The sequence below is a fragment of the Pholcus phalangioides genome, unplaced genomic scaffold (genome assembly GCF_987345545.1).
Source record: "Pholcus phalangioides strain wild (caught in Gottingen) unplaced genomic scaffold, Ppha-v1.0 ptg000016l_1, whole genome shotgun sequence".
Classification (NCBI taxonomy): Eukaryota; Metazoa; Arthropoda; class Arachnida; order Araneae; family Pholcidae; genus Pholcus; species Pholcus phalangioides.
Window position 1 is genome coordinate 15,738,132 of NW_028301609.1, and position 12,911 is coordinate 15,751,042.

At 38.8% G+C, this 12,911-nt stretch overlaps 1 protein-coding gene across 1 annotated transcript in view; it reads left to right on the forward strand.

Annotated features, from left to right (window-relative positions):
* LOC149075138 (neurexin 1-like) overlaps positions 1 to 12,911 on the forward strand; it is a 181,907-nt gene that overhangs the window by 82,193 nt on the left and 86,803 nt on the right. The gene's annotated exons all lie outside the window — the stretch shown is intronic.

A 12,911-nucleotide genomic window follows, 5' to 3' on the forward strand; every position in this document is an offset into this window, starting at 1 on the left:
CCGCGGCATATTTCCAGAGTTCTTTAGCTGTCTACTGCACATTTACAGATAACTCGAGTGGCCCGTGACATGCTTTCAATCCAATGAAGTGGCTTGCACTTTCTTAAAGGTTGAGTACCCTTGATCTAAATAGAGAAACAAAGCTACGAGAAATATGAAAGCAATAAATTTATAAGCAAACAATTTTTAAGCAAAAAAATGGCTCTTTACCATACGCTGGGCGGGAGGCCAACAGTTTACCGTGTCCAGAAAATTCATCGCCAACAATTAACCGGCGGAAAATTCACTGGCAAAAACTCACCGACAATCATTTATCGACAAAGAGGCATGGTGAGTGAGTGGATGAGCAAATGAATGAGTCAGCAGAATTCCAAAGGTTCCATTGACTCAATCTTATTTAAATTTAAAATTTAAATGAGACTGTGTGAGTGAAATTTCAAACTTTTGCTTCATTTCACGAACTGAACAGTTTCCTTTATATATATTTTAAATCAATTTTTATTCAATTACATTGATGTGATCGTGTTTTAACATGCGAGCAAGCTGTTTTTAATGCATTTTTTTTTCTAGAATTTTCAAAACATTAAGTATCCAAGATATGTAAAACTTTATAGCAGCATAGGATAGCACATACAATCAAGAACACGTGTAAAAATAGATATAAATCAGTGGTTGAATATAGTATTTTTAACGATATTTCTATTAGAGCATAGTTTTTGCATCATATTAAAAGGTATGAGACTCCCTTAACCTGCTTACAGCCATTTTTACTTGTCCTGTTGCTGGCTGTGAAAAAAATTGCATGTGCGCATTTACCCTCGTTCCCACTACACATGCTTCTTGATTGGTTCGTCATTTTTAATCACGGAATTAATTAATCATCCGGTAATTGAATTCCATTGCGAGCGAGCGTCGATGTCGGTGTTTCTTGTAATCAACCTTTGAGAAGGTTCTTTCACAAATTCATCATTACGGCGAAAAATCGATCGGAAGATTCTAATTAAACGTTAGCCTTTTTCTTCCATAAACGTTACTTTTTTTTTAGGAAACGGTTGTTTCTAAAACACGAAGCAACAATTTTCGAAACTAAAGGTTTTTAACACCTTAACTTCTTGCCGAAAGAATCCATTGTATATATAACAATAAGGAAAGACGTGAGAATATATGGATCGGATACTTATGACCGAACGGGAAGAAAACAACAAGTTTCTCAAGAAAAACTTTTAATTGCTGGGAGTTCGGTCTCAGTTTCGATTACGAGATTCTTCTGTTGTTGTTGTTTTTATTGCAAAAAACGGACAAAAATTTCCGGAAAAACCCCAACCTTCACCGAAAATTCAACATGACGAATCAAATGTTTTCTTCTTTCGAGGACTGGATGTCTGTTGAATTTTCTTTTAAAAATTTATCTCAAGTTGTGCCGATCCATAAAGATGATGTCATTAAACTTCGTGCATTGTAAATTTTGCTTACGGATGGCTTCGTTATAAGATGGCTGAAAACAGTGAATTTCTATCACTAATTGTTCTTCAGTTATTCCCCTTCAAACATGTGCAATTATTTTCTGGAAAACCTATACAATTGGTCTTTCTTCGTGTTCTGTGGGATGATTCCGGGGCAGTGACTATATTAGTGATATTCAACTAGTTATTTCACTTCAAAAAAGAATGATTCGACTTCTTACTAATAATTATCACTCTGCTTTTTTTGTAATTTTTAATCGTTTTTAAATGGTTTTTTTAAATCATTCCTTCTCATTTTCAAAAATCCCTTTTCTTTAAATATTAAGATGTCTTCGTTCTTTCAGCAGAATTAATTCAATCTATGCATTACCTTGTGTTCGTAAAACTTCGAAAAGAAAAAAATTTAGTTACATAATTCCTAAATTTTATAACGCTCTGCCATCTGATATGAATTCGACTGTCAGTCTTCATTCGTGTGTATATATATACATAAAACCATTTAAATCTTACCTTCCTTCAATTACTGACATTGGACAATGTTTCTGATTCTCTCTGAGATGAGGTCACCATTTCTTTCTTTCCTTCCCCCCTCCCTACTAACACCCTCTTTCGTAGTCTGCATTTTTCTCGTTTGTCCATATTTACCCCCCTATTCAACTTAAATTTCCTCATTACAACTTACGTATAATGAAATTTCCATTATATAGTACTAGCTATAATACCGGGCGCTGCCCGGGTTTTTTTCGATTTGCGGGTGGATTGAAAAAGAGAGAAACCATTATAAAGGCATACATAACATATTATACATATACTGACGGGATTAAAGAAATGACAAACCATTGTAAAGTCATATACATGTCTGAAACGCATTGCTAGGGAATCACAGTAACCAAAGTAAACATTCCGAGAGTGATTGTTGAAGTCCAGGAACCATTGTTGCTCGACAGTTTTTTGCCCATTTCGGGCATTTGCCCGGCTCTGACAAACTTTTAAAGTAGCCTATCGTTCAAGTCGGGTCCCATTTGGTATATATGCAAAATTTGGCGACGGTTGATCTAAAATTGTAGATTTGTATAGAGAACATACACACACAGAAAATCAATTATATATATAGATATTGGTATATACTAGCTATTCACCTTATTCATTTGACTTTAATGTATCTTCGACTCCCTACTTCATTTGCATCATCATTGAATTGTCTTAACTGTTCCACTGCTACTGTTTGCCTTAAAATTTTTAAATAATTTATTAATCTTTTTCTTTGATATGCTTGTTCATTCTAATATTAACTAATTAATCACGTTACTTTTCACTAACATCTACAAAGAGCCATCATTGCTGGCGCCTTGGATATGTATTATCTGTGTTGTTTTTTTTTTTGTTTTTTTTTGTGATGATAAACTTTGTAAGGAGAAGCTAACATTTTAGATTCGATCTCATCCAGTGTGAGAGAAACCGGATTTATTTTTCCCTGATAAGCAATAAATAAATATGTTACACGGAATAGGAATATTATGTTATAGTGTTCAGCATCCCCTCTATATTTCCCTTTTACTCGAATCCAATTAAAGAAAATTTAAATGAGCTTGAATTAAAACTTATGGTTTGATATCCCGTGTATATTTGAACAAACTGTAATACCCTCCGCTGCCCGGGTTTTGTCAATATATTAGAAGCATTCAAGAAGTGACAAACCATTTCATAGGAGTAAACGTGTCTGAAACGCATTGTTTGGGAACCACGGTAGTCAAAGTAAACATTCCAAAAGTCATTGTTGAGGCCAAGCAATCACTCTAGCCCAACGGTTTTTGTCCGTTTCGGGCATTTGCCCAGCCGCTCTGGCAAACTTTTAAAGTAGCCTATCGTTCAAGTCGTGTCCCATTTGATATATATGTTACGTTAAATGGGATAAATCCGGTTATTACATATAATCGCCGAGCATTTTGGAGAGTTTGAGAAATTTCAATAAATTTATCACTTTCACTAGCGATTGTGCATAATAATCACAAGCGTCGTTGGCAAATTTAATAAGTACTAAAAAATTCAGTTTTACAGGTATTACCCAAGCATCGATGGTAAATTTGATAAATTTCCCTAAATAAATCACTTACTGGTGATTATGCACAGTACCCAAGAATCATTGATAAATTTAATAAGTACTAAAAAAATTATCACTTTTTGCTGGTGATTATGTATAATACCCAATCGTCGTATTATATGGTATACTATACATGATAATTCACATATGTATTTTATCATATGTGAATATGAAACTAGGGTCACCGATTTGGGAATTCTCCTTGAATAGTGGCTTAGGTTTTCTGAACATTGTTCAGCTGTGGTAAAAACAAGCGAATAGAATGATCGGTTTCATTTTCAAAAGGTCTCTTCGCGTTCTCCTAAAGTCATTCTTCTGCTTTTTCGAGGCTTAGTTCGTCCGGGACAGGAGTATGCTGTGAGGTTTTGGAGACCATACTTACAGAGCGACATAGACTTGGTTAAAGGGGTGCAGAGAAGAGCTACGCGTGTCCTTATTGGCACACGGGGCTTGAGTGAACAGACTTCATTTTTTGAATATGTTTATACTGGATGAATGCAGATGTCGGGGAGATATGATCGAAATGTTCAAAATTTTCAATGGGATGGATAGGATGGACCATGAACTTTTAGTACACCGCCAATCGACTGCTTTTACAAGGGGACACCAGTGTCGATTGGTAAGGGACAATGCGAGGTTTATGGTGTCGCAGGGAATTTTTCTCTAATAGGGTTGTTATTAAATGGAATAGCTTACCCCCGGAGTTAGTAAATTGCAACACAATTGACACGTTTAAAAAGAAATACGATAAACATGTTGTGGTAAATCAAGAAGCTCTATCCACACTTAGAATAAGACAACCATAAGTATTCTCATGGGCATTGTATAATATTTCATCATGTATATTTATTGTTTTTAATTGCATTTTTAATTAGGGAGTTGCTGTATTTTAGTAATATATGACATCCATACTTGCTATGGGCATCTCAGCCACCTCGTTGGGCATTTTGCCTGTTGTGACCTTGTATTTGTATTTGTATATCATTACATCGGAGTATGATCGTAAGATCTGTTATTATTATATTCAAATAAAAATACAAGGCCACAACAGGCAAAATGCCCAACGAGGTGGCTGAGATGCCCATAGCAAGTATGGATGTCATATATTACTAAAATACAGCAACTCCCCAATTAAAAATGCAATCACAAAAATTATAAACTATATATATATATATATTTGTGGTTGTCTTATTCTACGTATGGATAGAGCTTCTCGATTTACCCCAACATGTTTATCGTATTTCTTTCTAAACTTGTCAATTGTGTTACAATTTACTATCTCCGGGGGTAAGCTATTTCATCTATTAACAACCCTATTAGAGAAAAATTCCCTGTGACACCATAACTTAGAATTTCCCGTTACCAAACAATACTGGTGTCCTCTCCCCATGGCCCCCACAAGGGATGGGCTGACAAGGCTGCAGCCCTGGGTCCCGGGAGTATTTTAATCATTTTTTTGTTTTTTTCACGATATAAATTCATCATAAAGGGGGCCCCGTGAAAGTCTGGTCGGGCGGCCCGTAAAAGATCCCAGCCTAGGGGCCCTGCTTCAGGATGTGGGGGACATCATGCCTCTCCCTCTGACACCTGCGTTCATTTAATGTAAACATATTCAAAAGAAATGAAGCCGCATGTGCCAACGAGGACACGCGCAGCTCTTCTCCAAGCGGAAGAATGACTTTAGAAGAACGCGAAGACACCTTTTTTGAAAGTAAAACCGAGCATTCTATTCGATTTTTTGTCCGCGGACACAGGCTCAGAGACGACCGCTCTCTACAACGTCGAAAAACCGAAGACCGAAAACTCGTCTTTCTCTCTTTCACTCCTCTTGCTCGTTCCTTGAGAGAGAACAGGTTTTCTTTTTTCGTCAAACCAGCTTCTTGCCGCCGGCGTTGTAGAGAGCGGTCGTCTTTGAGCCTGTGTCCGCGGCACTCTACCACAATATCGAATCGTGAAGTTACTCGGGTCTAGGTCAATTCGTCGCGATCAACTTGTCGCACGACAATTCGTCGCAATCAATTTGTCGCAGCGTCAATTCGTCGTGCTACAAACTCGTCGCGGTACAAATTTGTCGCAGAGTCAGTTCGTCGCGGTACAAATTTGTCGCAGAGTCAGTTCGTCGCGGTGAAAATTTGTCGCAGACTCATTTCGTCGCGGTACAAATTTGTCGCAGAGTCAGTTCGTCGCGGTACAAATTTGTCGCAGAATCAGTTCGTCGCGGTACGAATTTGTCGCAGAATCAGTTCGTCGCGGTACAAATTTGTCGCAGAGTCAGTACGCCGATCAAATAAATTTTCAAAATTAAATTTTCACCGTATAAGCCGCACTCCCGCTTTCTGGCGGGATCTCCATTTCTCGCAGCGAGGGGCGTTGGGCGAACACACCAAGATGATAAATTACGATAAAATAAATTTTCAAAATTAAATTTTCACCGTATAAGCCGCACTCCCGCTTTCTGGCGGGAACTCCATTTCTCACAGCGAGTGGCGTTGGGCGAACACACCAAGATGATAAATTACGATAAAATAAATTTTCAAAATTAAATTTTCACCGTATAAGCCGCACTCCCGCTTTCTGGCGGGATCTCCATTTCTCGCAGCGAGGGGTGTTGCGGGAACACACCAAGATGATAAATTAGGATCAATGCCCATCCCAAAGCACAATTTGCCTAAGGGGTCATTCAAGTATTACGTCAGGATCGGGGAGGGAGTTTCGGATTTGTTGACTTTTGATGGCGGGGGGGGGGGGGGTTGAAGGTCGCTTACGTCATCAACCACCCCTTTTTGAAGATATGAAATATTCTAAGCTTCTGGTGAAATTTTGCTGACGGGGGAGGGGATGGGGGTCAGTGTTTTGCTGATTTTTGCTGACAAGGGGGAGGGGGTCAAAAATGGCTGAAAATCTGCTCACGTAATACTTGAATGGCCCTAATTCACTATTGAATATGTATCTGCCATGTAGGGAATACATCTTTGAGGAATTTTTTACCGACAATATATCTAAGGCTAGCATTACACTATGAAAGTGTTCTAAAAGTCCTTTTATAAAACTTGAAAAATTCAACCAATAAGATTATCGGTTGCATTTGCTCGAATGTAACCTATGAACTTTATTGGTTGGATTTTTTGAGTTTTTAACTTGAGCAACTTATCCGGTGCAAATTAAATTTTGAAAATGTATGTGATCGCAATTTATCATCTCGGTGTGCGCCCCAACTCCCCTCGCTACGAGTAATGCAAATCTCGAGAGAAAGCGACAAGTGTGGCTTATCCGGTGAAAATGAAATATTAATTAAATTAAATTATTAATTATTTCAGGTTCTTGTGGAGATACTGTAGTGGTTAATGTTGGTGGGAGTCTCGATTCCACATGGGACAGATACAAGTTTACACTTAAAGACAGCCTCCGCTGTACTGTAATTTGGGGAATATCATAAACACCGACATTTTTTTACAGAATTTTAAAATTTTATCATAGAAAAAATGATTTTTTTAACATTTACAATAATTAAATAATAAAACATTAATATCAATTGTAATTTTAATTTCGATGTAATTTCGATGATTTTTTTCGAAATGACAAAAAAAAAAATTTAGTAAACTGTGTGCATTTCTTGATGGAAAAAAACTTTTCTTCATGTTTATTTTTTCACGTATGAGACAAAAAAACCTACATACAGATCGCGTGACGAGTTGACTCTGCGATAAATTGACGTCCCGACGAATTGGTTACACGACAAATTGTCACTGCGACGAATTTGTACCGCGACGAATTGGCTCTGCGACGAATTTGTACCGCGACGAATTGGCTCTGCGACGAATTTGTACCGCGACGAATTTGTATCGCGACGAATTTGTACCGCGACGAATTTGTATCGCGACGAATTGGCTCTGCGACGAATTGGCACTGCGACAAATTGATGCGCGACGAGTTGAGCGCGACAAGTTGATTGCGACAAATTGACCGGCTACGAAGTTACTCTGAAGCCCGGTTTTCGTAGGAGCAGGTTTCTACAGCATTTGCAGCGTGGAAACGCTGATTGGTACAAAAAAAAAAAAAAAAAACCTGAATTTCAGGTTTTTAACGAATCGGCATTTTCACGCTACAAACGGCGCAGAAATTCTACTCCTAGGAAAACCCGGTTTAAGAAAAAAAAAAGAAACATTTTTCAAAAAGAAAAAAAAATGTAAGAGTCTAATAGAGAGGAATCAGTACATTCTATGAATGTTGTTGGTCACTCCAACGAGGGGTCCTTCTCCTTTTCCGATGCATCGGAATAGGGAGACGCGCCGCGGTTTTCTGTAACAAGTCCTGTATCCAGATGATGGTAACACCCAAAGAAACAACCCGACATCAATAGAAAACATCGACTTTCGCTGCCACGAGAAAGAAGGAATCATCGATTTGAGATATCCGTCAAAGCCTGTCCTTTTTACGTGAGTAGAAGCTCACATGCGTATCGTTCAATCCCTCCGCCTCTCCGTTGTCCACCTAACTACTACTGCTACTAAACCAGACATGCACCTCGTCCATATTCCTCTACGGAACTTCTAAGGAATTGGTACATGTTGGAATGTGTGTGTATGTATGGTGAACCTTCCGTGAAGTTTGTTTCTGTATAATTCTTGTTATGTGTATATTGCTGCCACCTGCAATCATTTTTTTTTACTATGAGGATTTTTTCTCTCAACTCATGGAGATTGAAGTGCCCACCTAACTATGAACTTTAACTTAATCTGACCTCCGGAGGGGGAGTGGACTGTCTTTCCCACCCTCATACAAGCGAAATTATGTAGAAATTAAATTTATGTAGATTAGAAATTGTTAATTTTTCTTCTAATAATATGTATTAAAAAGTATTTCTCACTCTGAACCTGTGTTAGGGTTATAATTGAGTTGAATGATTGTTTTTATTTGAGATTTCCTATACGATCACTGCCCCCCTACTCAACAAATAATTTTTTAACACAATGAATGATTCTCTTTCAACAATCATTGCAGATCATAATTCTCCACATCAACATTTTCATTTAATAATACTCTTTCGACAATCATTTTCAGACAACAATTTCTTCCAACACTCATTTCAAATACCAATACTCTTTCAACAATCAGTCCAGATCAAAATTATTTTTAGACAACTATACTGTTCTAACAATCACTCCATATGACACTACTATTCCGACAACCATTTAAGTTAACAATACTCTTCCGACAACCATTTAAGTTAACAATACTCTTCCAACACTCATTTCAGATAACAGTACTAACAATCATTTCAGATAACAATACTCTCAACAATCATTTCAGATAACAATACTCTCAACAATCATTTCAGATAACAATACTCTTCCAACAATCCTTTCAGACAACAATACTCTTCAGACAATCATTTCATATAACAGTACTATTCCGACAGCCACTGAAGATAACAATACTCAAAACAACCGTTTCCGATAAAAATATCCTGGAAAATCGTTTTGTTGCATTGAAATTGAGGGATGATTTTTTTACATTTCTTTATATTTATTTTTTGATTTTCTGCCATGTTGTACATATTCATTTTTGGAGACGTTCGAACCAGGCACAGGTGGCCACGCAGCTATTCTTTGCTCTAATAGCTTCAACGTATATAACAAAATATTCTCTTCCCATTTCTTTTCTCCCTCGCAAACGTTCCCTGATAGGCTTTGGCTTGCATTTTGCAACGCTCCTGGAATTCTTCTCTCAGCGTACGTGACTCGACCCTGACCTTTGTGACGTAGAAAGTCACCTTTGGCTAGAACTCCTTAATACACATAATATATGAAGGCGTCTTACCTTTGGCTTCTTTTCCTCTCTCGAAGGGCGAGCGTCCCCTTTTTGTCGAAGACTTGGTGAGGTGGCTTGAAAGGAAGAGGTTCAAAAAAGATGTAGCGCGCGGAGATGTGAGCCCCCCTTGGGGGTGCAGGCTGGTAGCCGAGCCCCAAAGATCCGTGAATATATTTAAGGGTTTTTTGTTATAAGCAAATTTCAGTCGAAGGTTGTACATGAGATCCAGGATGATTTTTCATAGTGGTTGAGCGGAACGACTTCTAAAATCGGGGTCTGTGAAAGGAGAATGTCGTGCAAGAGGTTGGAGGTACGACTCGGCATCTCCGGACAGAAGATAACTGTGTGTAAGGACTCTCCTATAACAAGTATTCCCCCGATATCCTTAACAGAGTTAGTCGTCACCCAGCTGGTGCTTTAAATATCCTTCGAGAACCTGAAAATGTCCTGAGGGCCCGCAACCAGGGTCCTTGACCGTCCATTCTGAGCTGTGACAGTCGAGAACCTGAGGAAGTCCAGAGGGCCCGTAAGCAGGGTCCTTGGTCGTCGGCACTGAACAGTGACATTCGAGAACCTGGGGATATCCCGAGGGCCCGTAACCAGGGTCCTTGGTCTTCTAAGCTGGACAGCGGCATTCTAAAAACTGAAGATATTTTGAGGGCCCGTAACCCCCGAAACTCGTCATCAGGGGCCTCAACGACCTCCTCTTCTTGGTTCCATCGTCGTTTCTGACTCGGAGAAGACACTTGAGATCCTCAGTAAATGACTTGTTTATTTAACCGTCTTTTTCTATCCCTTCTAGCGATATCACGAAGAATGATCATATATATTTATACTGATATAGAAATAATTTTTGAAGTCTATTGTTATCATTATTTCACTAAATTCAATTAGAAAAATGTCTGAATATTTAATCAGGAATATATTATTTATATAGAAATACGATACCAAGTCATTTACTGAGGGTCTCAAGTGTCTTCTCCGAGTCCGGAACGACGATGGAACCAAGAAGAGGAGGTCGTTGAGGCCCCTGATGACGAGTTTCGGGGGTTACGGGCCCTCAAAATATCTTCAGTTTTTAGAATGCCGCTGTCCAGCTTAGAAGACCAAGGACCCTGGTTACGGGCCCTCGGGATATCCCCAGGTTCTCGAATGTCACTGTTCAGTGCCGACGACCAAGGACCCTGCTTACGGGCCCTCTGGACTTCCTCAGGTTCTCGACTGTCACAGCTCAGAATGGACGGTCAAGGACCCTGGTTGCGGGCCCTCAGGACATTTTCAGGTTCTCGAAGGATATTTAAAGCACCAGCTGGGTGACGACTAACTCTGTTAAGGATATCGGGGGAATACTTGTTATAGGAGAGTCCTTACACACAGTTATCTTCTGTCCGGAGATGCCGAGTCGTACCTCCAACCTCTTGCACGACATTCTCCTTTCACAGACCCCGATTTTAGAAGTCGTTCCGCTCAACCACTATGAAAAATCATCCTGGATCTCATGTACAACCTTCGACTGAAATTTGCTTATAACAAAAAACCCTTAAATATATTCACGGATCTTTGGGGCTCGGCTACCAGCCTGCACCCCCAAGGGGGGCTCACATCTCCGCGCGCTACATCTTTTTTGAACCTCTTCCTTTCAAGCCACCTCACCAAGTCTTCGACAGAAAGGGGACGCTCGCCCTTCGAGAGAGGAAAAGAAGCCAAAGGTAAGACGCCTTCATATATTATGTGTATTAAGGAGTTCTAGCCAAAGGTGACTTTCTACGTCACAAAGGTCAGGGTCGAGTCACGTACGCTGAGAGAAGAATTCCAGGAGCGTTACAAAATGCAAGCCAAAGCCTATCAGGGAACGTTTGCGAGGGAGAAAAGAAATGGGAAGAGAATATTTTGTTATATACGTTGAAGCTATTAGAGCAAAGAATAGCTGCGTGGCCACCTGTGCCTGGTTCGAACGTCTCCAAAAATGAATATGTACAACATGGCAGAAAATCAAAAAATAAATATAAAGAAATATAAAAATTCATCCATCAATTTCAATGCAACAGTTTCATAATGTTTTTTCAAGGGGGGAAAAGTGAAGTTTCCCAATTCGAATCGAAGATGGTTAATGAGTTATTTTGGTTTTGCTCACGATGAAGCGTTACGAAATTTATTCGTGTGTGACAGTTTTAAATAGAAAATTTCATTGCATGCGAATATTCTGAAAAGCAGACAACGATTCGAATCGAGTGAAATATTCTCATGCATTATCTAAAATCTAGTGCCTTGTCTAGCCTGGACGTTTCACGAATTGTTAAATACTTTTGGGAACACGTAATAGAAACGTGGTTCTTACGTGAAAAGCATCGGTACTCAGTTGACACTGAAGTAATCGGGTTGCTGTCGAAACATATAATTTCTCTGGGCTGTTCGAAATCGGACAGATTTCACTCTGCATCGAGCATGTCTGGCATGTCATGAGACTTTAATTCGCTTTAATATGATGCATGCGTTACTCTTGTCGTGTTCTCTTGCAAGTTTTTGACAAACAACAACCAAAACCTCATCCCATTTGCCTAAGACCTCCAAGAGACATACGAGCACACTTGTATGTCTATGATTCGTGCACTTTTTGACATGATGTGACAACCTGAACATGAGCCAAATACAGTTATATGTCAAACCACACGCACGAATAAAAGTATTGAAAACGAATGTGGAAGTGAACAAAATAACAGAAAATCAATTTATTAATTCTTATGCGTCTGTTTTTTTTATTCAATCAATCAATCTTCATTACTTAGGGACAAATACCCGCGTATGGGGAACAATTAGTTTTTACACAATAAAATTGAAGTGCTAAAAAAAGATGGAAAATACGCATGAGAAAAAGAATATGGGTCAACAGAAGCAAAGCATTATTCGTTAGAGAGACACAAGTTAAAATAAATTTCAAATCAGAAAAAAATCATTAAGAAAACCAAAAAGCATTCATTTATAATTCAGATCGACACGTGAATTTTCCTCTTTTTTGGGAGTTTTCCCGAATATCTAGATGTTTTCTGCTGAGATGAAATTGCTCAGTTTCAAGGTGGACGATAGGATTTCGTCAGAGCAGGAGAAATGGTCTAAATAGGCAAAAAAACTGTGGGGCAACAATGGTTTCTCGGACTCAACAATCACTTTCGGAATGTTTATTTTAGTTACCGTGGTTCCCTAGCAATTTGTTTCAGACATGTATATGCCTTTACAATGGTTTGTCACACCTTTAATGCTTGCTACCAGTATTATGTATATTAGTTTATCCCTTTATAATGGTTTGCCCCTTTTTTAATCCTCTTAGTAATTGAAAAAAACCTGGCCAACGCCCAGACGTGCCAACTTTTGGAATCCAGAAATCCGGAGATTACCCCGAGGTGGTACCCCCCCCCCCACAACCCCCGGCACTCAGACTCGATTTGAAATGAAATAATTCAATAGGAGTGATGAACATGTAACTGTACAAAGTAATTTATAAAAAAAAGTGAATATACACGAGTGTATATTTAAATAAA